The 25,226-nt window shown below is 41.0% G+C and overlaps 1 pseudogene; it reads right to left on the reverse strand.

Moving 5' to 3' along the window:
- Positions 1-23,658: 23,658 nt before the first annotated feature.
- Positions 23,659-23,744, reverse strand: LOC140201031 (U2 spliceosomal RNA; annotated as a pseudogene).
- Between the last annotated feature and the right edge of the window lie 1,482 nt (positions 23,745-25,226).

Raw genomic sequence — 25,226 nt, forward strand, 5'->3', positions numbered from 1 at the left:
GCAACCAGATAGAATGACTATCTTTACTGCCTAGTAAAATGTCAGTGGCTTACATGGATATTCTGATGGATAACCAGCTGGAATAAAAAGAGAATTGAAAGGTAGAGCCATCTTGCTTCATTCTTCCAGTCAATGATTCTCAATGTACTGTAGCTGCAATTTCACTATAGAAATGGGCAGAGGCCTCCATTAATGATTTTTTTTGTTGCCGATTGAAATGCAGCTCATACATCTTAGTGCAGAAGAATCCTTGCAAAGGTGGAAAAGAGAAAATGGAAATCTGAAATAAAAGCAGAAAGTTCTGAAAATACTCAGCAAGTCTTTTAGCATCTGTAGAGAAAGAAAGTGAGTTATCATTTCAAGTCCAAGATCCTTCATCAGAATTAATCTAAGTTAGAAAGTTATTCCTCAGCATTACTTTAACTATGTTATGTTTGAATGTCATGATATGTCATGAAGATTTCTGCTTCTATAGTCCAATTAAAAGAAGTCCAGTTGACATTTTCTATCAACCATGGACACTATATGGAATAATGCAGAATAGCAGGAGAGAATGCATTTGTCTAATGACATCACTGCTATTGATAGAATTTCATATGGTGATGAGGAAGTCTACAGGAGTGAGATACTGTAGGCTGCTTGAGTGGCATTGCAAGAACAGCATCATACTTAAAGTCAACAAAACCAAGTATCTGATTATGGACTTCAGGATGGGGAAGTTAAGAGAACACATACTAGTATATTGAGGGAACGGCGTGAAAAAGGGGAGCAACTTCAAGTCTCTGGATGCCAGCATCTCAGAGGACCTATCCTGGGCCCAACATATTGAGACTATTATGAAGAAGGTATTCAAAACTGCACCACTTTGTTAGGAGTTTGTGGATATTTGGTATGTTCATCACAGACTTTTACAAATTTCTCTAGATGTACGATGCAGAGCATCACAGCCTGTTATGGAGCATCCGATGCACAGGATTGTAAAAGGCTGCAGAGGATTATTGATTCATCCAGCCCCATCATGGTCATAACCCTTTCTACCTTCAGGCATATCTTCAGGAGGCAGTGCCTCAAGAAGGCATCTTCCACCATTAAGAACCCCACAATCTGGGACATGTTCTCTTCTCGTTACTACGTAGGCACAGGAGCCTGAAGACACACACTCAATGATTCAAGAACAGCTTCTTCTCTTAGCTCCTCAGATTTCTGAATGGTCTATGAACCCTACCTCATTGTTTCGTTCCTTTGGCACTATATATTTATTTAAGCAGCTTGTAGATTTTTTATGTGTTTGAACAGTGCTGCTGATGCAAAACAGCAAATTTTATGTCATATAAGGCAGTGATAAAAAACATGATTCTAAAATTGATACCAAAAGCACAGATCGAAATATCACATCAGAATCAGAATTAGAATCAGGTTTAATATCATCGGCATGTCCTGAAATTAGTTGTTTTGCAGCAACGGTACAGTGTAATACATAATTACAAATAACTATAAAATACAATAAGAAATTGTATATATAAATTAAGAAAAGGCAGTGCAAAAAGGGAAAAAAAATGTAAGGTGGTGTACAAGGGTTTATTGTCCATTCGGAATTCTGATGAAATCCGAAATCTGATGGAATGGAGACAGGCTAAACGCTATAGACATCAATGGATCTGGGGTTGAGAGGGTGAACAGCTTTAAGTTCCTCGGCATAAACATCACTGAGGATCTCACATGGTCTGTACATACTGGCTGTGTAGTGAAAAAGGCACAACAGCTCCCCTTTCACCTCAGATGTCTAAAGAAGTTTGGTAGCCCCCCCCCCCCAAATCCTAAGAACTTTATATAGGGGCATGATTGTGAGCATCCTGACTGGCTGCATCACAGCCTGGTATGGGAACTGTACTTCCCTCAATCGCAGGACTCTGCAGAGAGTTGTGCGGACAGCCCAGCGCATCTGTAGATGTCAATTTCCCACTATTCAGGACATTTACGAGGACAGGTGTGTAAAAAGGGCTCAAAGGATCATTGGAGATCCAAGTTACCCCAACCACAAACTGTTCCTGCTGCTACCATCCGAGAAATGGTACCGCAACTTAAAAGCCAGGACCAACAGGCTCCGGGACAGCTTCTTCCACCAGGCCATCAGACTGCTTAATTCATGCTGATGCAACTGTATTTCTATGTTATATTGACTATCCTGTTGTACATAATATTTATTATAAATTATAATTGCACATTGCACATTCGAACGGAGACGTAACATAATGATTTTTACTCCTCATGTATATGAAAGATGTAAGAAATAAAGTCAATTCAATTCAGTTCTTAGGACATAGAATGTGTGTCTTCAGGCTCCTATACCTCATCCTTGATGGTAGCAATGAAAAGAGGGCATATCATAGGGGACAAGGGTGTCTGATGATGAATGCCACCTTTTTAAGACATCACCTTTTGAAGATGTCCCTGATGCAGGAGAGGCTAGTGCCCATAACAGAACTGGCTGAGTTTACAATTTTCTTCAGCATTTTCCAACTCTGTGCAGTGGCCCCTCCATTCCAAACAGTGAACCAGCTAGAATGTCCTCCATTGTACATCTGTAGAAATCTGCTAGTCTTTGGTGACATAACAAATCTCCTCAAGCTCCTAATATAACAGTTGTCATGCCTTCTTTGTAAATGCATTAATAAGTTGGGCTCAGGTTAGATCTTCAGAGATGTTGACACATAGGATCTTGAAACTGCTCATCCTTTCCACTGCTGATCTCTGGATGAGGACTGGTGCGTGTTCCCTCGACTTCCCTTTCTGAGGACCACAGTCAGTTCCTTGGCCTTACTGACAAAGAGTGCAAGGTCGTTGTTGAGATACCATTCATCCAGCTGATCTATCGTACTCCTGTATACCTCCTCGTCACCATCAGAAATTCTGCCAACAACAGTTACGTCATCAGCAAATTTATCGATAGTGCTTGAGCTGTGCCTAACTACACAGTCAAGGGTGTAAAGAGAGTAGAACAGTGGGCTAAACACACATAAGACCATAAGATATAGGAGCAGAATTAGGCCATTTGGCTTATCAAGTCTGTTCTGCCATTCTATCATGGCTGATTCAATATCCCTCTGAACCCATTCTCCTGTCTCCTCTCCATAACCTTTGACCCCCCTGACTAATCAAGAACCTATCAGCTTCTGCTTTAAGTATATCCAATGACTTGACCTCCATGGCCATTTGTGGCCTCAATTTTAATAGATTCACCACCCTCTGGCTAAAGAAATTCCTCCTTTACCCTGTTCTAAATGGGCATCCCTCTGTTCTGAGGCTGTGCCCTCTGGTCTTAGATTCCCCAACTGCAGGAAGCATCCTCTCCACATCTACTCTATCTCAGCCTTTTAATTTCCGATAGATTTCAATGAGATTCTCCCTTCATTCCTCTAAGCTCCAGTGAGTACAGGCCCAGAGCCACCAAATGTTCCTCATATGTTAACCTTTTCACTCACCAAATCATTCTCATGGACCGTCTCCAATACCAGCACATCCTTTCTTAAATATGGGGCCAAAGCATCTCAAAATACTCCAAATGTGGTCTGACAATGCCTTGTAAAGCCTCAGCATTATATCCTTGCTTTTATATTCCAGTCCACTCAAAATGAATGCCTTCCTCACCACCGACTCAACCTGCAAGTTAACCTTTAGGGAATCCATCCTTGAAGTGCATCAGTGTTGATTGTCGGAGAGGAGGAGATATGATTTCTGATCTGCACTGACTCTGGTCTCCCAGTAAGGATCCAGTTCCAGTGTGAGGTACAGGGGCCCAGGATTTGGAGTTTATTGATTAGTACTAATGAATATTATCCAAATGAACAAATCAGAGCTAATCCATGACCTAACCCCAAACACAAACTCCAAACAATTTTCTGTCTCACCACTGCTTCATTATTTGCATAATTTCAATTTAATTTAGCTCATTCATCTACCAGTGGTAATGCTTACCTGCATTAACATACCCAGGAGATCATCCCAAATGTACTTTGCATGAAGAATTTCTTCCTAACAAACATCTGAAAGTAACTTTTGCCCTATTACCATGATATAACTAAAAGTAATATGGTGATTTATTTTTTTCTGGAATATTTTATCTATTCTCTATGAACTTTCCTTAAGGAAATATTCCTTTGAGATTCAGAATGCCTTTTTTTCTCCACAACTGAATCTTCTAACATATTTCCCTGTAGTGTTTCAATACTCATAAGTGAATTGAAGATAAAAGTAGTAAAGTTATACTTTAATTATTTTAGACATTGGTGAGACCACATAGAAGAGTACAGCACAGGAAAAGGCCGTTCAACCCAGGATGTTATGCTGAACTAATTAAGCTAGCAACTAAATACCTTACTAAATTAGTCCTTTCTAATGACACACGTCCATGCCCTTCCATTCTCTGCACATCCATGTGCTTATCTAAAAAGCTCTTAAATGTCTTTATCATATTTGCATCCACAATCTCTCCGGCCAGCACACTCCAGGCACCCATCACTCCCTATGTAAAATAAAAACTTGATCTGCACATATTTCTCGAATGTACCCCTCTCATCTTATATAAATGCCTTCTAATACTAGATACTCCATCCTTCCTCCTCCTGTCTTCTCCTATCATTTCGAATCTCCCCCTCCTCCTCCCACTTTCAAATCTCTTACTAGCTCTTCCTTCAGTTAGTCCTGACGAAGGGTCTCGGCCTGAAACGTCGTCTGTACCTCTTCCTAGAGATGCTGCCTGGCCTGCTGCGTTCACCAGCAACTTTGATGTGCGTTGCTTGAAATTTCAGCATCTGCAGATTTCCTCATGTTTGTGGATGTAATACTGAGGCTTTATAAAGCATTGTTCGGACTGCACTCAGAGAATAGTTTGCACTTTTGGGCTCCTTATTGGAGGAAAGATGTGCTGGCATTGGAGAAGGTCTAGAAGAGGTTTACGAGAATGATTCCCAGAATGAAAGGGTTAACATATGAAACACATTTGATGGCTCTGGGACTGTACTCACAGCAGTTTAGCAGAATGAGGGGGACCTCATTGAAACATAACGAATATTGAAAGGCCGAGATAGAGTGGATGTGGAGAAGATGTTTCCTATGATTGTGAAGTCTAGGAACAGAGGAAACAACCTCAGAATAGAGCGATGTCCATTTAGAACAGGAATGAGGAAGAATTTCTTTAGCCAGAGGGTGGTGAATCTGTGGAATTCATTGCATGTTGGCTGTGGAGGCTGAATCACTGGGTACATTTAAAGTGGAGGTTGATAGTTTCATGATTAGTAAGGGTGTCAAAGGTTATAGAGAGAAGGCACAAGCATGGAATTGAGAGGGATAATAAATCAGCCATGATGGAATGGTGGAGCAGACTTGGTGAGCTAAATGCCCTAATACTTCTCCAATGTCTTATGGACATTAAGATTCCCCCGGTACATCAACATTGTTAAGGGCCCTACTATTAACTCTGTACTGTGCCTTTACAGTTGATCTCCCAAAGTGCATCCCCTCATACCTCATTCATGCTGTATCTCTAAATAAACAAAAATAAAATACTTGGCCAGATTAAACTGTACCTGTTATTTCCTCACCCATATCTTTGTGCTGTATTGATGACTTACATTATGTAAGATTTGTGACTCAGGAAATACATGAATTATCTTTTAAACTGGGTAGGTAACAACTTTGGTAACAGCCAATGAATCATTAACTTGTATGTAGTTGCAAACTTAGAAAGTGTTCTGGGGGGTTGACTAAAGAGCACACATGTAAACTTTCCTGTTATTGACCAAAAGGATCAACCTTAGCCGAGGCAAATGAGACATTTGCACTCCACAAATTTTTTTGATTAACTGTATTACATAATAATCTGCCCCATCCTTGACCTATGTATGGTCACAGAGGTTCTGAATAATGCATCTTTCCTTAATTCGTTTTGGGGGAAAAAATAAGACAATTGACTGGCCTTACAAGCCACATAGCCAACAATGAAGATTGACATTTATTCATGCAGCTTGAATTCCACCCCTTCTCTCAAAGCTACCACAGTCTTTTTCACTCCAGGCACCTTATTGTCTGGTATTTATTTTAGCGTTTGTTGCTATAGAAACAGAACCAAATAGGAAGGCAAGACTAACTATCTAGCACAGCACGCAGGAGCATGATTGACCCTTCACATCTGCCTGCCAGCATTTGTTGAGAGGTTCTCTGCCCACTCATCCTTTCAATGTGAAATCAAAGCAGTTGAAAGACTTAATCCCTCCGATTAATTGCCGCTCATGTAAAATTATTCAGTTATTTCCTTCAAGCTCCAACATTATTGCCTTGCATTCTTACAGTAATAATTAATTAAATCCTAGATATAGTTCATGTCTTAAGTTTCAAATTTTATTGAAAAACTATATAAAACTGCAATTTTATGTCGGTCCATGGCCTCTTCTTGTGCCAAGATGGAGCCACCCACAGGGTGGAGGAGCAACACCTTATATCCCATCTGGGTAGCTGCCAACCTGATGGCATGAATATCAATTTCTCCATCCGGTTAAAAAAATCCCCCTTCCTCTATTCCCCACTCTGACCTTTTTACTCTTCTCACTTACCCTTGGGTCCCCTCCTCCTCCTCTTTCTCCTGTGGTCCACTCTCCTTCCCTATCAGCTTCCTTGTTCTTTAGCTCTTGACCTTTCTCACCTACCTGGATTCACGTATCATCTCGTTCCTTCCCCTCCCGCCACCTTTTTATTCTGGCATCTTCCCCCCTTCCTTTCCAACCTTGAAGAAGGATGTCAGCCCGAAACATTGACTGTTTATTCATTTCTATGGATACTGCCTGACCTGCTGAGTTCCTCCAGCACTGCGTGTGTGTGTGTTGGTTTGGATCTCCAGCATCTGCAGACTTTCTCATGTCTGTATTTTAACACCACTTTGGTTTCACCAGGAACCATCAGTGCAGTGATGATGTGTTGGATCTGTTGTGGAATTTCATAACACGTTGGGGATGCTTTCAATTATAGTCACTATCTAATTATCACACTGAACCAACCTTCCCATATGGGCCAAAAAGAAAGCTAGAAATTAATTATGGATAACATGAAAAAAATTTCATTGAAACATGAAATGCCAGAACATTCATTAGGATCTGTACTTCAAAGATGTATATTCATAAAATATCTGGCATGACCTCCAGATGGCCTAAAGCACTTTACAGCCTGTAGAGATCTTCTGATTTTGTGTAAGCTCCATTGTAAATAATTTTGACATCAAAAGCAGTCAAATTGCACATTGTTCAAGTAGCAATGTGAAAATGAAAATTCTGTTTCACTTCAGTAACACTGTCCAAGAACATAAGAAATAGGAGCAGGAGTCGGCCATCTGGCCCGTCGAGTCTGCTCTGCCATTCAATAAGATCATGGCTGATCTGGCCATGGACTCATCTCCATCTACCTACCTTTTACACATAACCCTTAATTCCCCTACTATGCAAAAATCTATCTAGCCTTGTCTTAAATATATTTACTGAGGTAGCCTCCACTGCTTCATTGGGCAGAAAATACGACAGATTCACCACCCTCTAGGGAAAGCTGTTCCTCCTCATCTCCGTCCTAAATCCCTAAATCTACTCCCTGAATCGTGAGGCTACGTCCTCTAGTTCTAGTCTCACCGACCAGTGGAAGCATCTTCCTTGCCTCTACCTTATCTATTCCTTTCATAATTTTATATGTTTCTATAAGGTCTCCACTCATTCTTCTGAATTCCTGCGAGTACAGTCCCAGGCATCTCCAAGGACTGACATTGTCCAGAATGCCAGTGGGAACTCTCCTACTCTTCACCACAACAATACAATGGAATCTTTTTAAGACACACTCAACAGTTTAGGAACAGCTTCTTCCCTTCCATCATCAGGTTTCTAAATGGTCCATGAACACTATCGCTCTCTTTCTGTACCGTTCATTTTTATGTTTTCTTATTGTAACCGATAGTAATTTTATGTATTGCACTGTACTGCTGCCAAAAAACAACAAATTTCATGAGAAATGTTAGTAATAATAAAACTGGCTCTGATTCTGAAATCCATGTGGTGATGGTCCTATCAGTTAATATTTCATCCAAAATATAGCATATAATGTAACTCACCATGCTTCAAGCAAAAGCTCACCACTACTTATGGCGTTCTCCAACATCACAAATGTTTTCGATTTCATTAGCCACCTCTAATTATGGAACCTGGAACCACAGACTGATGCTCTACAGCTGTGCAGGGCTTGAATGCTATCACCTTCGACAAGGTGAAACCAGGTGTCGTACATGACAGTAAGGTTTCGCTCTCAGATAAGCTCAACATCTTTTATGTTCGCTTTGACAACAAAGCCCCCAGCAATACTGTGACCTCAGTCTATGAGGCCGACATGAGAGCGCACCTTAGGAGGGTGAACCCATAAAAAGCATATGGCCCAGATGGGATACCTGGATGAGTATTGACGACCTGTGTCAAGTCAAGTCACTTTTTATTGTCATTTCAACCATAACTGCTGGTACAGTACACAGTAAAAACAAGACAACGTTTTTCAGGACCATGGTACTACATGAACAATACAAAACTACACTGAACTACGTAAAACAACACAGAACTACACTAGACTACAGACCTACCCACGACTGCATAAAGTGTGCAAAACAGTGCAGGCATTACAATAAATAATAAACAAGACAATAGGTACAGTAGAGGGCAGTAGGTTGGTATCAGTCCAGGCTCTGGGTATTGAGGAGTCTGATGGCTTGGGGGTAGAAACTGTTACATGGTCTGGTCTTGAGAGCCGGAATGCTTCGGAGCCTTTTGCCAGATGGCAGGAGGGAGAAGAGTTTGTGTGAGGGGTGCGTAGGGTCTTTCATAATGCTGTTTGCTTTAGGGATGCAGCGTGTGGTGTAAATGTCTGTGATGGCGGGAAGAGAGACCCCGATGATCTTCTCAGCTGACCTCACTATCCGCTGCAGGGTCTTGCGATCCGAGATGGTGCAATTTCCGAACCAGGCCGTGATGCAGCTGCTCAGGATGCTCTCAATACAACCTCTGTAGAATGTGGTGAGGATGGGGGGTGGGAGATGGACTTTTCTCAGCCTTCGCAGAAAGTAGAGACACTGCTGGGCTTTCTTTGCTATGGAGAAGGTGTTGAGGGACCAGGTGAGATTCTCCCCCAGGTGAACACCAAGAAATTTGTTGCCCTTAATGATCTCAATGGAGGAGCTGTCAATGTTCAGCAGAGAGTGGTCGCTCTGTGCTCTCCTGAAGTCAACAACCATCTCTTTTGTTTTGTTCACATTGAGAGACAGGTTGTTGGCTCTGCACCAGTCCGTTAGCCGCTGCTCCTCCTCTCTGTATGCTGACTTATCGTTCTTGCTGATGCTGATCAGCTGGGTGGAGTGTTCACTGATATCTTTAAACTCTCGCTTCAACAGTCTGAGGTACCCACCTGTTTTAAGAAGGCCTTCAATTATACCAGTCGCCATGGTAACCCACTTCAATGACCATCATCTAGTAGCAGTTGCATCCACAGTGATGACAAGCTTTGAGGGGTTGATAATGAAACGTATCAGCTCCTGCCTGAGGAGCGACTTGGATCTGCTCCATTTTGTCTGCTGTCACAACAGGTCAACAGCAGATCTTCACTCAACCTTGGATCACCTGGACAGTGAAGATGCATACAGCTGGATGCTCTTCATTGACTACAACTCAGTAAGAAATACTATCTGGCTGAGCAATGCCACAACAACCTCTCACTCAAGGAAACCAGAGGTCCATGAACCAGTCCTCAACTTGTCAGAGGTGGAGAGACTCAACAATTTTAAATTCTTCATCATTATCATTAAAAAAGATCTGTCTTGTGTCCAGCACATATTGCCATTACAAAGTAAACACAGCAGCACCTCTACTTCCTTAGAAGTTTGTGAAGATTCAGTACGTCATTTAAAACATTGACAAACTTCGATAGATGTGAGGTGGAGAGCATACCGACTGGTTGTATCAGAGCTTGGTATTGAAACACCAATACCTTTAAATGGAAAAGCCTACAAAATGTAGTAGATAGTCCATCGCAGGTAAAGCCCTTCCCACCACTGAGCACATCTACAAGGAGCACTATCACAGGAAACCAGCATCTATCAAAGTTCAAAGTACATTTATTATCAAAGTATATATAAATTATGCAACCTTGAGATTTGTCTACTTACAAGCAGCCACAAAGCAAGAAACTCAAAAGAACCCAATTTTTAAAAAAGAGCAACACCCAATGAGCAGTGAGAGAAAAAAAAACACAAATCATGCAAACAATAGAAGCAAGCAACAGCATTCCAAACCAAATTGAGTCCATAGACCCGAATCCCCAGACCACCCAGAGTAGGCCCAAAGCCTTAATCTCAAGTTCATCATATAGATAGGCAAGCCGCCGCAAAGCTGGCAGACACAAAGTGTGTAGCAGACTTACAGCCTCAGTGCAGCGGAGAGAGGAGTGAACATTACGGGAGAGCGAGTCCGACCCTTGCCTCACAACCTATCATCCTGTCTTTCCAGTCTGTCTGCACCGGTGTTTAAATCATCCAAACATGCCCGCCAGGCCTGACAGAGGGCCTAGACCTCGTCACTCAGCCCAAAGCCATTCTCAACTCTCCAAATCAACTTGGTGCTAAGAGCAATCAGCCTCACATCTGGTTTAGGTGGACAGGCACCAAAAATTTCTCTGCCTCAACTCCTCTCTTAATTGCTCAATGCAGCTCCATCTCTGTCTCCATCAAGCACGTAGCACCCTGACTTTGCAACACACCAGTATGGTTCATCCCTCAAGTCACCTTCACCTCTGCTCGCCTCTTCATTGTTTGTGGTGATAGTAAATCACAATTTACCTCACAAGAAGTGCTATTGATGATGTTTTTAGTTGTATTTCTTGCCCTCTGAACTACCAGTAAGCTGTCAGACAACTTCAGTAGCGTCATCTTAAACTGGAAGATCAAGGACCCTTCTCAGTGCTGCCTTCAGGTTGGAGGCACAGGAGGCTCAGGACCTATACCACCAGGTTCAGGAATAGTTATTATCCCTCAACCTTCAGGCTCTGGAACCAGAGGGGATAACTTCAATCAACTTCACTCACCCCTACACTGAACTGGCCCCAAAACCCATGGACTCATTTTCAAGAACTCTATTACTATTATTATTTTGTTTTTTCTCTTTTTCTATTTGCATAGTTTGTTATCTTTTGCAAGTTGTGTGCACTTTTTCATTGATTCTTTTGGGTTTCTTTGTACTTACTGCGAGAGACTGCAATAAAATGAATCTCAGAGCTATATATGGTGACATATATGTACTTTGATAATAAGTTCATTTTGAACTTTGAACATTGTTCAAAACCCTTCATGGCTGAATAGAGGAGCACTTTTAGTAATAGACCAAGACAACTGCACTACTCCAAAGAGCACTAAATGAGGCCATTCTTACCCTTGGCCATTAGGCTCTACAATGAGTCAACCTACAGCCAGGGAAGTGATGACTCCCTCCTCTTAGACTGTTTGAGGCAACTTATTTTTTTATTCTTTCTTACTTCTAATATTTATACATATGTATATCTGTGCAGTTGTAATGCTACTGTGACACTGTTATTTCTTTTGGGATCAATAAACTGTCTATTTATTGTTCTCAAATTTAGGTGCATGGATAGTAGGGGTATGGAGGGCTATGGTCCTTCATATTCAGTGGCAAGATAAATGAAATAATGCTAGTGACCTCTCCCAGGCCAACAATCACATTACTGAAGTCCTAATTGTGGTGCCGTCTCCACTTCATTCACATACCCAAAACTTGTGCAGGAGGCATTGGCTTGTGACCCTACAAAATGAAGGAGGAGCATTCAGAATAACATCAAGAACTTCAGGTCCTTTCATTGGAAGCAAAACCCCAAATAAGCTCAATACCTCCCAGATAGTGTACCTCTTGAAAGCTACTCCCAAGTTAGCTTCATGAACCTCGCCATAACCTTCAGAACTGGAGCGGAAGCAAGTCATTCTCAATCCTGAAGACCAACCAGATCTGGTGTTTGCAGTAACTTCTGTACTGGTAATTGAACTATGTGAAAACCTGCCACCAAATTAATCCATATCTGACATAGGGACAAAAGTACTGCAGTGCTCACTCAAAGTAACCAGACTGGATCTATTAAACAGCCTATTATTAATTCAGCCTCACTTAAGTTTCATAAGACGTAAGTGACTGTGTGACATATTCTGGACTGTTGAGTGTGACATATTCTGGACATTGAACCAATGAAGAAGAATGGTGTTCCCCAGTGGCTTAGTTATAATACCATTAGTCAAAGCAGCTAGCAGGTTTCTTTTTTAGCTCGAAAATGTAGCATGACAAGACCAAAAGATGAAGAAAAATCTGACTTAAAATGAGAAGTCTGGAATCAAAATTACATGACCTATACTGCAGGATATTCGTGTGAGTCATCTATATGAATAATATTGGAAAGTATGGGAGCGAAGTAGAGAAATAGATTAGAACAGCTTTTATTTAGTGGCTTTTAAAAGACAAGTTAAAATTGTCAGAAGATCCATATTGCCAGCTGAACGTGAAGTAAAATGGCAATGTATATTATTTCAGGAGTTCTCCCACTGCCAAAAGAATCATGTAATATCAATTAAATATATCACCCTATGGATATTTCCTTCAGGAATATACACCCCGTTTTACTTGTGTCCAGAAAGCTACAAACGTGGTATGCACAGGGTTGCACTGATAAATGGGAATGCAAATTTGAGTATTTACACTTTGTCGTTCAATTACAACTCTACTCTCAAGGTGTCTGTGCTTATTTTAATGCTGTCAGAAAGTGCTCTCATATTGTGTAACAATTTTAGATGAGACATTCATTGATAAAATTTGACATCGTCCCCACCAGAAGCAGCCACATTTCTGTTACTTTGGTTTAAAGAAAACACCATCACATGTCGCAGGCAGTAGAACAAGTACTATGTCACTGCAGATCTTGAAAAATATTGCTCTTCAGAATGTGAAGGAGACAGCAGGACTTGCACTTGTCAAGGTTGATGTATGGTCTCCATGGGTATGATATTAAGGCTTTTATCTTGTAGAATTACAGACACTCTACAGACAGGTAACTTGTGGTAGTTGGGATCACAGGAACAAAGGGATCAATGGAATGAATGTTAGTTTGGCTTAGTACATCCTCAACAAACAAGATGACCTTGGTTCTTGTTTATTGCATTCAACTCCAGTGATAAATGATCAATATGGTGCCTTCAGTAGGTAGTGTTCTCAGATAGTGTTGTCTTATTACAATCCTTCATTGTTGATTGATTTCTGTAGTCCTGTGTTCCTGTCACGCTCTACTGTCAAGGTTTTTATATCTATCTATATTCTCATCTGCTCTGAATAAATGTTTCTTCCTCTAGTTAAAAAAGTTTTTCATAAATGAGAATGGAAGAGTCAAGGAATGTAATAAATGCAAATGAAAACTTCCTTCCATTATTTAGTAACTATGAAAGGCATAAGCCTAGTAGCTCATAAATTCAAAGAAACTGAAACTGGTAAATTTAGAAAAAGTACTCATGGGATGAAATTACAGTAGGACGATATTTCCGTATACATTAAGACACTCTGGGGTGTCCAGACCACAAATGGCATTAAAGCTTGTACTAAGACCTGCCCCCTTCTTTGACAATTTATCAGGATTAAGGACAACATACTTCTGTTCAAGGTTCCTGAGGTCAGAAGGGGCTGTTAATGTAAAGGTGTCAACACTCATCTCAACAGAACTGATTCCACAACCTTTCAAGGCCTCTACAACTCAGGTTCTCAATATTATTTATTTATTATTTCATTATTTGTTGGGGGGGGGGGTGGTTGTATTTCTACAGTTTATCTTCATTTGCACGATGATGTTGGCCAGTCTTTGTGTATCGATTTTCATTGATCCTATTGTATTTCTTTGTTCTGCTGTGAATGCCCACAAGGAAAAGAATCTCGGGATAGTGAATGGTGACATATTGTATACATACTCTCATAATAAACTTACTTTGAATTTGTGTCACACATGTTTCCACAGAGGCAGGAAGCTGCTGATGAGAGGAGGTAGCTGATACTTTCACTATTTACTGTACATAGGGCCTTTGTGTGCTCCCATTGCACGGCTTCAATACAATCTTAAAAGCTCTTTCTCCACTTTGAGTTGACTTTAACAGGGTTGTTGTATTTTTTCAAAGTGGTTTTGAGCATATCGTTGAATTATTTCCTCTCTTCACCTCTCCCTGGAGTAGACTGTTTCAGAAGTCTGTGACCTATGCCCAATACAGCCTGAATGCATGGACAAGGGCTGAAGCTGGTTCATTTAGCCTGCCAATGAAGTTGCAGGGTTTTATGGAGATAACATTGGTGGCAGTTTTCCAGAGCCTTGTTTTGATATGGAAAATATGGAAAGTGATCAACTTTGTTCAGGACCTTGCCTGAAATTTTATTATCAGAAGGCTATGTGGGTACAAGGACAGACCGTAGTAGAATTCTTATCCCTGTAGGTACAGTGCATCCATCCATCTAAAAAGAGCTGCATGGTTGCATATTGGTTAGCACCAGCAGAATGGGTTCAGTTCTGCCGCTACCTATAAGGAGTTTTCACATTCTCCCCATGACCACACAAGTTCTCCCTCACATATGGGCTCATAGGTTAATTGGTCCAAAGGCTGTGATTGGGTAGAGAGGACTAACAAAGTTCAAATGCTCCCCCATCTGAGAGCCTGCATACCATATTCTTCAGTCCCTGAACTATCCTGAAATTCTTAGCTCTGTGTCAACCAAAATACTTCACATCTTCTAGAAACTTCCTTGTGATAAACACTAGAGTCTATATCTACAGATAGTTTGCATATCCAGGCAAACTGAAATATTGTAACCTGAAACCTAGAATTAACTTGTGATTGAAAAGCTGACTTTCAAACAGATGACAGAAGCTTCTCCAAGGTCACGTGCACTAAATAAAACCCACAGTCTGTGCATTATAGTTCTAAAATTCAATTCTATCCCGATTCCACCTGTTGGTAAAACAGTTGAGGAATTTCACGAATACCTTTGTTTTCTGGATTAACTAGTTAGTCCCAGAAAGGAATAGGTTTTCATTGGCAATCAACTGCCATCGAAATCCTCGTTATCTGGAATTGATGTGTTTGGATTGGAGACTCGCGGGTTGAATCATAATAAAGCAAAGCTGAACAGTGGTATAGAAGCTTGCTAAAATAAATTAGCTCATTTATTTTTCCACCTCTGTACAAGTCAAAGCATTATTCCCTCACCAAGTCCTGTGTACAGACAAAGGAGGACACCAGTACCAACAAGGATAATGCTCACAATGGTGCCTTCACTTTTTTTCCCATATCTCCATTGTCTCCTTTAAGCAAAGATACCTTCCACAGTTATGAACTAAGCCAATCTACTTCAGTGATTTCTTTGTTGCTTAAGGTGGCCTTTAAGAATGGCCTTTATGGGAACGACCACCCGCAGCTTCAGCACACTCTGGTCTGGGGATGGAATCAGGTAAGGTAATTAAGTGACATCAGATCACCAACATCTTTCAGTGTAGGAGCAATTCTTACATATTACCACAAGGATGACATTATAGTCCACACTATTAGTCATACTGAAGTATACAGTCTCAGTAAGTGCATGGAATTGGCTTCAACTATATAACTCAGAGAATCGTCCCTTACAGCATTTGGGCTAATATGAATTGATGGCACAATTTTTCTTTATAAGCTTTAAGTGTTGGAATAAATGGCACCTATTAACTGATCAATAACTACATCTTATCACATGTAAATCTAATTAATTCATTCAAATACTTATGCTAGCAATAATTGCCTTTATGTAATTATCACTTATCCATCAATAAAAGTCACGTGCAATTATTGGGTGACCTCTGTCACCTCGGGGCATCCCAGAGCATTACAACCATTGAAGTACAAACCATATTATCATAGATTTGGCACTTAACTTTGTCAGAGGTGGAAAGAAGAAAATTGCTGATAACTTTGGTCTTTAGGATGGGATTAAGGAGTGGATGGAATATTAAAAAAATAAGTTTGAAAATAAGGTTAAGAAATTAAAGACTCACCTGGATCAGTATTGTGTGGTTGGATTGTATCAGATTGAAAAGTTTTAACAGTTAGACATTGAAAAACAATTATTTAAGCAATCTAACAAACGTTGACTTGTTTTTAGACAATCTTTAATTGTGCTGTTTGCGTCCAATGTTTGTTACTTGACACTCTTATGTAGGAGGATATGCATTAAACAAATATTATAGATATGGCAATGAGAAAAGTATTTGTCAGGTTGTTAAACTAATGATAAACTCAAGAATGGAAATGATACATAAAACACCGACCTAGCTGCCCCAGCAGCAAATTAGAACTCTACCCTGCTTATTCACACTATATCTACTTTATTAGGTACACCTGCACATTAATGTAATATACCTAATCAGCCAATCATATTGCAACAACCCTTTGTGTAAAAGCATGCAGACATGGTCAAGAGGTCCAGTTGGTGTTGTTCTGACCGAACATCGGAATGGGAAGGAAATATGATCTAAGTGACTTTGACTATGGAATGATTGTTGGTGCCAGATGGGGTGGTTTAAGTATCTCAGAAACTGCTGCTCTCCTGGGATTTTCATGCACAACAGTCTCTAGAGATTACAGAAAATGGTGCAAAAAACAAAAAACGTCTGGTGAGTGGCAGTCCTGTAGCTGAAAATGCATTTTTAATCAGAGGTCAGAGGAGAGGAGAATGGCATGACTGGTTTTAGCTGATAGGAAGGCAACAGTAACTCAATTAACTATTTGTTGCAACAGTAGTGTGCCGAAGAGCATCTCTGAGCACACAACATGTTAAACCTTGAACAGGATGGGCTACAGCAGCAGAAGACCACAAACATACTCTCAGTGGCCACTTTATTAGGTACCGGAGATATCTAATAAAGCAGCCACTAAGTGTATTTCAAAAGAAAGCATCTTTGATTTACACTTTAAAATATTGTTTAAGCTTTTGGCTTATATCATCCACAGCAACAAAATGTTTAAAATTTAGTAAATGTTCGGGGAAATATTGCAGTTTCAAAGACACTGGATGCTTTGGCAACCTGCTGTACTGAAGAAACTGAGATTGTGATCGTCTGAAACTGGGTCATTTTTCAAGCCTCTAATATTTGTTTTAAAAATAAGCTTATTGCATCAATTGGAGTTGTAGAATCACACAGCATGGAAAATGACCCCATCAGCCACAGCGTCACGACGACCATCAAGTACCTCTCGGTACTGACCTATACCCTTCTAGTTATTTATTGAGAAACAGTGCAGAACAGGCCCCTCAGACCCCTTGGGCCACACCACCCAGCAACCCCCAATTTAATCCTCGCCTAATCACGGGACAATTGACAATGACCAATTAACCTACTGTGGACTGTGGGAAGAATCCAGAGCACCGGCAGGAACACACTCAGTCACACAGAGAGGGTTTTAAGGTGCTTGGAAGTAGGTACAGGGAGAATGTCAGAGGTAAGTTGTAATCCAGGGAGCAGGAAGCGCAGAATCAAATATCACTACGATGATTGTACGTTCTGTTATCAATTGTTTGGCGACAATAAAGTATAAAGTATAAAGTAAGTTTTTCATACAGAGAGTGGTGGGTACAAGGAATGCACTGCCAGCAGCAGTGGTAGAGGCCGATATAATAGGATCTTTAAGCGACTCTTAGATAGGTAAACGGAGCGTAGAAAAATAGAGGGTTATGCGGTCAGGTAATTCTAGGCAGTTTCCGGAGTAGGTTACATGGTCGGCACAACATTGTGGGCCGAAGGGCCTGTTATGTACTGTAGATTTCTGTGTTCTATGTTCTGATAACTGAGGGGCTTTCTCACCATAGCTTGGTTCTTCTTTGTCCAGTAGTGGAAAATTCCTATACTGTGGTCCTTCCCCACCATGCTCATATCATGACTGCACCAAGCTTCAGTGCTTCCCTCCTGCAGCCTGGAATGCGCCAGCCAGCAGCATTGCCCGACCGACATGCATCATTAGGAAATCAACAAGTTTCAGGCAGATCAAGGGGCATTTCTCACTCAGTTGATCACCTCCCTGCAGCAGTTGATATCTGTCTTTGTGGGTCCGAGAACAGCCAGTAGATCAGAGTCTTCTGTTACGCAGCTGCTCAAGATGAACAATCACACAGGCATTCTCCACACCCTCTCTGCAAACCCACAGCCCAGACAGAGATGAGCAACTGTCTCGTCTTTGCTACGTCCCTTTCAGGGACAGCGCACCATTGGATAGTCATAGTCATAGTCATAGCCATACTTTATTAATCCCGGCGGAAATTGGTTTTCATTACAGTTGCACCATAAATAATAAATAGTAATAGAACCATAAATAGTTAAATAGTAATATGTAAATTATGCCAGTAAATTATGAAAAAAGTCCAGGACCAGCCTATTGGCTCAGGGTGTCTGACCCTCCAAGGGAGGAGTTGTAAGGTTTGATGGCCACAGTCAGGAATGACTTCCTATGATGCTCTGTGCTGCATCTTGGTGGAGTGAGTCTCTGGCTGAATGTACTCCTGTGCCCACCCAGTCCATTATGTAGTGGATGGGAGACATTGACCAAGATGTCATGCAACTTAGACAGCATCCTCTTTTCAGACACCACCGTGAGAGAGTCCAGTTCCATTCCCACAACATCACTGGCCTTACAAATGAGTTTGTTGATTCTGTTGGTGTCTGCTACCCACAGCCTGCTGCCCCAGCACACAACAGCAAACATGATAGCACTAAATGATGTTCCAAACATGCTAGAGGGATCTAACTGGGAGGGTCCCTCTCCTCATTCACAAGAGCACAAGAAAGTAAGGCCAAAATATATCTCCTCAGGCCCTGGGGATGTACTACCACCTGGGAACATACTACCACCAAGGGACGGCACACTTCAGTGAGCATAGCGCAGCATATGGATAAGTTGAGTAAGTGAGTAGGCAAAAATTTGGCCAATGGAGTTCAGTGTGGGAAAACGTGAGTTCATGCGGGAGGAATCTAAAGGCAGACTGTTATCTAAATGGAGAGAGAATGCACATGAGTAGAGAACAGTGTCCAAGTGTCATTACCCAACATGGATTGGAGCTCCTGCAAATTAAGTCCTATTCTTACCGTTGATTCATTCTCCACTCCCAAAGTACAAACATACAGACACACCTATACCCTTCCATCATCGTCATCATCTACTAACCCAGTGCTCCACTCACTCAGAATTCCAAACACTGTCTCCATTCTCCCCACTCCTTCTCTTACAGCCACATTGCAGGCCCTCTCCGTCTCTCATCCATCTACTCACGTATCCTCATTGAACCTAATCACTCATCAGACCCTGGTCTGGGCTTACGATCACCAGTTCTCTCCATCTTGAAACCAAAACCTGGTCCATAATCTTCCAAGATAGTACAATTTCCAATAGAGAGAATAGAAATGTCCATCCAAGACAACCTTTCTGGTGTACGAGAATTTCTAAGCAAAGATTCTTACCTCAGAACACTTACATTTTCTTAAGTCAACCTCAAGCTATTTGTTTTAACATCCTTTTTATGTAAAAGAGAGATGCAGTGCAGTAACAGCCCCTTCTGGTCCAACGTGCCTACACCACTCAATTATACCAGTGTGACCAATTAACTTAGTAACCTGTACGTCTTTGGAATATGGGAGGAACATGTTTGATGAAGTCCACGTGGTCATGGGGGACAGTGCTCAAACCCCTCACAGACAGTGCAGAATTGAACTTGGGTCACTGGTGCTGTAAAATCGTTATGCTACTGTGCTGCCCCCCAGCCACTCCTGTTGGTCAAGGGAGTAGCCTGAACAACTTTCTGGCCCCACTCCACAGTGAGGCACAGGGCTTCCTATCACCACCTTGATCAATGTCTCTAAGTGAAGCCAAAAGGTTCACTCTGGGACTCTCCCAGGAGCTCCTATTTTCCTATGTTTCTGTGTTAAAGTAGAACGAGGGACAAATATTAGAAACGTAACATAAATTGCCTAACCACCATTTTATCTTTCTAAATAACACACTTACTTTAGGAGGGCAGAGTTAAAACCAGGTCATTTACTGTCTTCCTCTCACTCTGTCTCCTTCACTACCATTTCACAAGCATTGCCCAAGGCCAAACAATAAACAAGTATGAGGGTGAGTTCAAAGGAGACGTGCAGGCAAGCTTTTTTAAAAGAAATACGGAGAGAGTGACAGTTCCCCGGAAGGAACAGCCTGGGGTGGTGGTAGAGGCATTTAAAAGGTTCTTAGAGGCAGATGAATGTGCAGAAAATGGAGGGATATGGGCATTGTGTAGGCAGAAGTGTTTGGTTTATTTGGGCATTTAATTTCTCATCTAATTAGTTCAGCACAACATTCTGGGCAAAAGAGACTGTTCTGCCCTATAAATATAAAATATTATTGACTAACACAGCATTTTATCTCGGTAATCTATGAAATGAAGTTACATGAAACAGAATTGTTTCTGCATTTAATCATGTACAGATGATTGCAAAATTTTCCAATTATCTGTTGCTAGAATGCTGACTTCACTTGAGTGATATCACTCGAGCCCAATTGCAAACACATCTCTAAATTGGTTGCAGACAGTGAGAAGTACAGGCAGTAAGGTCTACATGCCTGAAACAGCACCAACTGATTACAGTGCCGGCAGCCACATAAGTGGGTTTCTGCATTGCATACACCATCCCTGAGCTTGCTGGTTTTGGTTCCAATTGAATTTCTAGGACATTTAATCGGCATCCAACTTAGGGTTTATCAATAGGCTTCTGCAACAGGTGTAAGAGGTTGAAAGTAGTTAAGAAAATCAGTACAGTCAAAAATGAATTATAATTACAGTTTCACCTGCTGTTCGTCAACCAGAGAAGGAAGTGGTCAAGGGCTTTAGTTCATTATTTGTGAATATAATTATGTTAATAGAAACTGGAGCTGCTTACATCCCTGCAGCAAAGTCCAAATGGATCAATAATCATTACTTGGCATTCAACAGTATTTGTCTCACGGAGCCGCTGGAATAGGATTAAAATTATCCAAATTAGCATGCAGTTAAATATCAGATCAGTATTTTTAATAGATCAAAACAAGAAGCTTGTTTCTGTTGGTATGTTCACCTCAATACATTTAGCTTAATGGAAGTTCAATGAGATAACCTGGATTGTGACGCATGGTTGTCCATACGCATTTAAAGTAATGTAGGCAATGTGACATCTTCCAGCCGTTTGTGCAATAATTTGGACTCCATGCTGTTAAGAAAATCATATCCTGCTACCGGTAACAATTGACCTTCCATGATACTATTAGTCCACATCCACAATGCCACAGTAGTTCAGCAGTTAGCGCAATGCAATTACAGATTGGGGCACCGGAGCTCAGCGTCCTCTGTAAGTAGGTTTGTACCTTCCTTCCTGTGTGCCCATGGGTTTCCTCTGGGTGCTCCAGTTTCCTCCCACAGTCCGAAGGCATACTGGTTAGTAGGTTAATTGGTCAGAATCAGAATCAGTTTGAATATGACCAGCATATGTCATGAAAATTGTTGTCTTTGCAGCAGCAGTGTGATGCACTGCATAATAATGGAGAAAAAAAACTTGAATTGCAGTTCAGTATATGTTTACTTTAACCAGGTAATATATGAGGGGTGTAAAAGAAAGTAATTACAGACTCTTCTAACTTACAATTTGCAAGCAGACCAGGAAGTTCCATGCCTCACCAATAGCTTAAAGCTTGGAGTCAGACCCTTTGGCCCAATTTGTTCATTCTGACTAAGATGTCTGCCCCATTTTCCTGAATTTGGCCCATTTCCTTTTTTATCCATGTGCAAATGTTTACAAATTCTATGATCGTATCAGTTTTCCTTGCCAATTGGTATGGGACCATTTATCATTGCACCCTTCTCCTTTCAATACACAATACATGCAGCCTAACCAGAGAGAGAAGATGATGCTTGATTTCAGGCTTGTAGTCATCAGTACAGGGACTGGAACTGCACAGATACAATTGGATAGCACAGGGGCAGGAAACTTCTGCAGTAAAGTGCCATGTACTATTGTGCTGCCATTCTCGCCGTAGATTTTGTGTCATTAACTAAAAAGTTAGCTGATCATTATCACAAACAAGAGAAAATCTGCAGATGCTGGAAATCCAAGCAGCAAACACAAAATGCTGGAGGAACTCAGCAGGCCAGGCAGCATCTATGGAAAAGAATACACAGTTGAAGTTTCGGGCCGAGACCCTTCACCAGGAATTACGTGATCTTTATCACGTTGCTTTTCACGGATTGTCACAGGTCAAGTTTGCCATATTCCACATAATAGCTAATATTATTGTGTCCATGTATTGTTTTAACACACACACACACACACACACACATATTAGATATACCAGTCAGATGATCCCATTCCTATTAATTGTCTGTCTCTCAGAATAAGATTGGTTATTTGTTAACAATTTGTATTTAATAATCTGGTATGTGATCTAGGTTATCCACTTTGTACTGTACCAAGGCAACAAAATGTATTTAACAAAGGATCTCAGTCGCTGACACTTAATGAAGATTTGCAACCATCAAACTGTACTGGATTAATCTTCAGAAATTTTCAGGAAATCAAAAGTAGGTTTCTAACCAGCCTGTTACCTGACCCACCAGCTCTCCAATTATTTTGCTTTTGCAAGGTTCTCTGCTGTTACTTCTTTTTCTTGGATATGTTCATTGGGGATGTGTCGGGTTGAATAAGGCAATAAAGGTGGAGCAGCAAGATGACCTTGCAGGATGAGATGAATGCTTTGGGAACATTCAGCGAATAAGGGAAAATAGACAGTATCCTGACAGTAATTCAGCAACTTTGGTAGAAGGCACACACTGATTGTGTTATAGGTTGGCTGGCTCTGGGCCTGCTCCACTATTCATCAAGGTGATGGGTGAACTTCCATCTTAAGTTCAATTTCCTGTACATTCCTCATAGCACTTGATTCCACTAATAACCAGAAATCTATGATCTATGAACTCAGTGACAGCCCTCCAGGATGGAGAATTCCAACGATCACCTCTGGGTCGAGAGACTTCTCTTCCTCTCAGTCCAAAATGACCAAACCTGTAAGAGAGGTGTCATTATTTACTTAAACATTAAAAATACTGAATACTTTCAATTCTTCTGAGGATGGTGGTTAATTGGCTTGCCCTGAATTAACCACCTGGTGACACAAGTTTAAGTTCCAACTCAGTGGCTGGCAATGACACAGGATATGTAGATCCATTAGGTGCATCCAGTCCCTGACAGCTGTTTGACTCCATTCCAGTCATATTCCATCCTTCTTCACAAACAGTGAAAACTTCAGCTTCCTTCTACCTCATTCTTGTCCTGTCCTCTTTCAAATGCATTTGTACTGATCTCTCCCCCCGATAGTGAGTTCCACTTTCTTATTCTTTGCAGATTTCTCTCGTTGAAGCCTTGGTGACTTTATTTTAAAGTGGTGATCTCTAATCTTGCTCTTCCCCATGTCCTCTTTCAATTAACTCTTTCAAAACTTAATCATTTTAAATAATTCTATTGAATCCCTAGGACTTAATTTACTACACTTGATCTTAGCCAAAAGGCCGAGAAGCAATAGGACTTAATTTACTAAGACAGAAGGGACATACTTTCCTGATAATGTACATTTTTGCATTAAATTAACTATCATTAATATGAGTATTGTTGCGAAATCCAAGAGTTTAAGAGCATTAATATGTTCTGGGGGGCTGGGGGGAAGAAAACCCTGCTATTTTACTTGTTCTGGCAACCATGCAACTTCAGACTTAATGTAAGTAATATAAATCGTTAGCTTCCTTACCAAGTCACCCTTTGTATTTAAACCATCAGGAACAGTAGATGTATTAGCACCACGTGGACAGTAGAAGTTCCACAGAACAGCCCACCACTGTTTTCTCAAAGGGAATTGGTTACAAATGCCAGATTTGAAAACAACACAAACCTTCTAGTAATGAATTAACAAATACTCTGCAGAAGATCAGAAGATTCATTGCCTTGCAGTAGCAAACTGGAGGCATACTTGACTAAAGTAAAGAGGAGACGCTGGATTGCTTGGAGGGAGAGAGTTTAAAAGAGGTGAGTGCGGGCAGCTAACACATTTTGTGTGTCACAGTCCTGAAGAGACACCAGAATTCTTGGAAGGAAAGGGTTCAAAAAAAGTGAGCACGCGCATTCGGCACATTTTGCACACCACAGTCCTGAGGAGGCATTGGAATGCGGGGAGAGGACATTTAAGGTCATAACATTATAAGATATAGGAGCAGAATTAGGCCATTTTGCCCATTAAGTCAGCATCGCCATTTCATCATGGCTGATCCACTTATCGTTTCAGGCCCAATTTCCTGCCTTTTCCCCATATCCCTTCATGTCTGACCAATCAAGAATCTATCAACTTCTGCCTTAAACATACATAAAGACTTGGCCGCCGCAGGTGCCTGTAGCACAAAGAATTCCACTGATTCACCTCTCTCTAACTGAAGAAATTCCTCCTCATCGCCATTCTAAAAGCCCCTCTATTTTGAGCCTGTGTTCTCTGGTCTTAGACACTCCCATCATAAGAAACATTCTCTCCACATCCAGACTATCAAGACCTTTCACCATTCAATAGGTTTCAATGAGGCAACACCTCATTCTTCTGAATTCTTGTAAATATAGGCCCAGAGTCATCAAATGCTCTTCATATAACAAGCTATTCGATCCTGGAATCATTTTCGTGAACGTCTTTTGAAGCTTTGCCATTTTCAGCACATGCTTTCTAAGATAAGGGGCCCAAAACTGCTCAATGTACTCCAAGTGAGGCCTCAGTAGTGCTTTATAAAGTCTCAACATTACATCTTTGTTTTTATATTCTAGCCCTCTTGAAATGAGTGCTAACATTGCATTTGGCTTCCTCACCACCAACTCAACCTGCAAATTATCCTTTAGGGAGTCCTGCACAAGGACTCCCAAGTCCCTTTGCACCTCAGTTTTTTGTTTGTATTTTCTCTCCATTCAGAAAATAGTCAACCCTTTCATTTCTTCTACCAAAGTGCATAACTATACACTTCCAGATACTGTAT

This window comes from Mobula birostris, chromosome 7, assembly GCF_030028105.1.
Source record: "Mobula birostris isolate sMobBir1 chromosome 7, sMobBir1.hap1, whole genome shotgun sequence".
In the NCBI taxonomy this organism is placed as follows: domain Eukaryota; kingdom Metazoa; phylum Chordata; class Chondrichthyes; order Myliobatiformes; family Myliobatidae; genus Mobula; species Mobula birostris.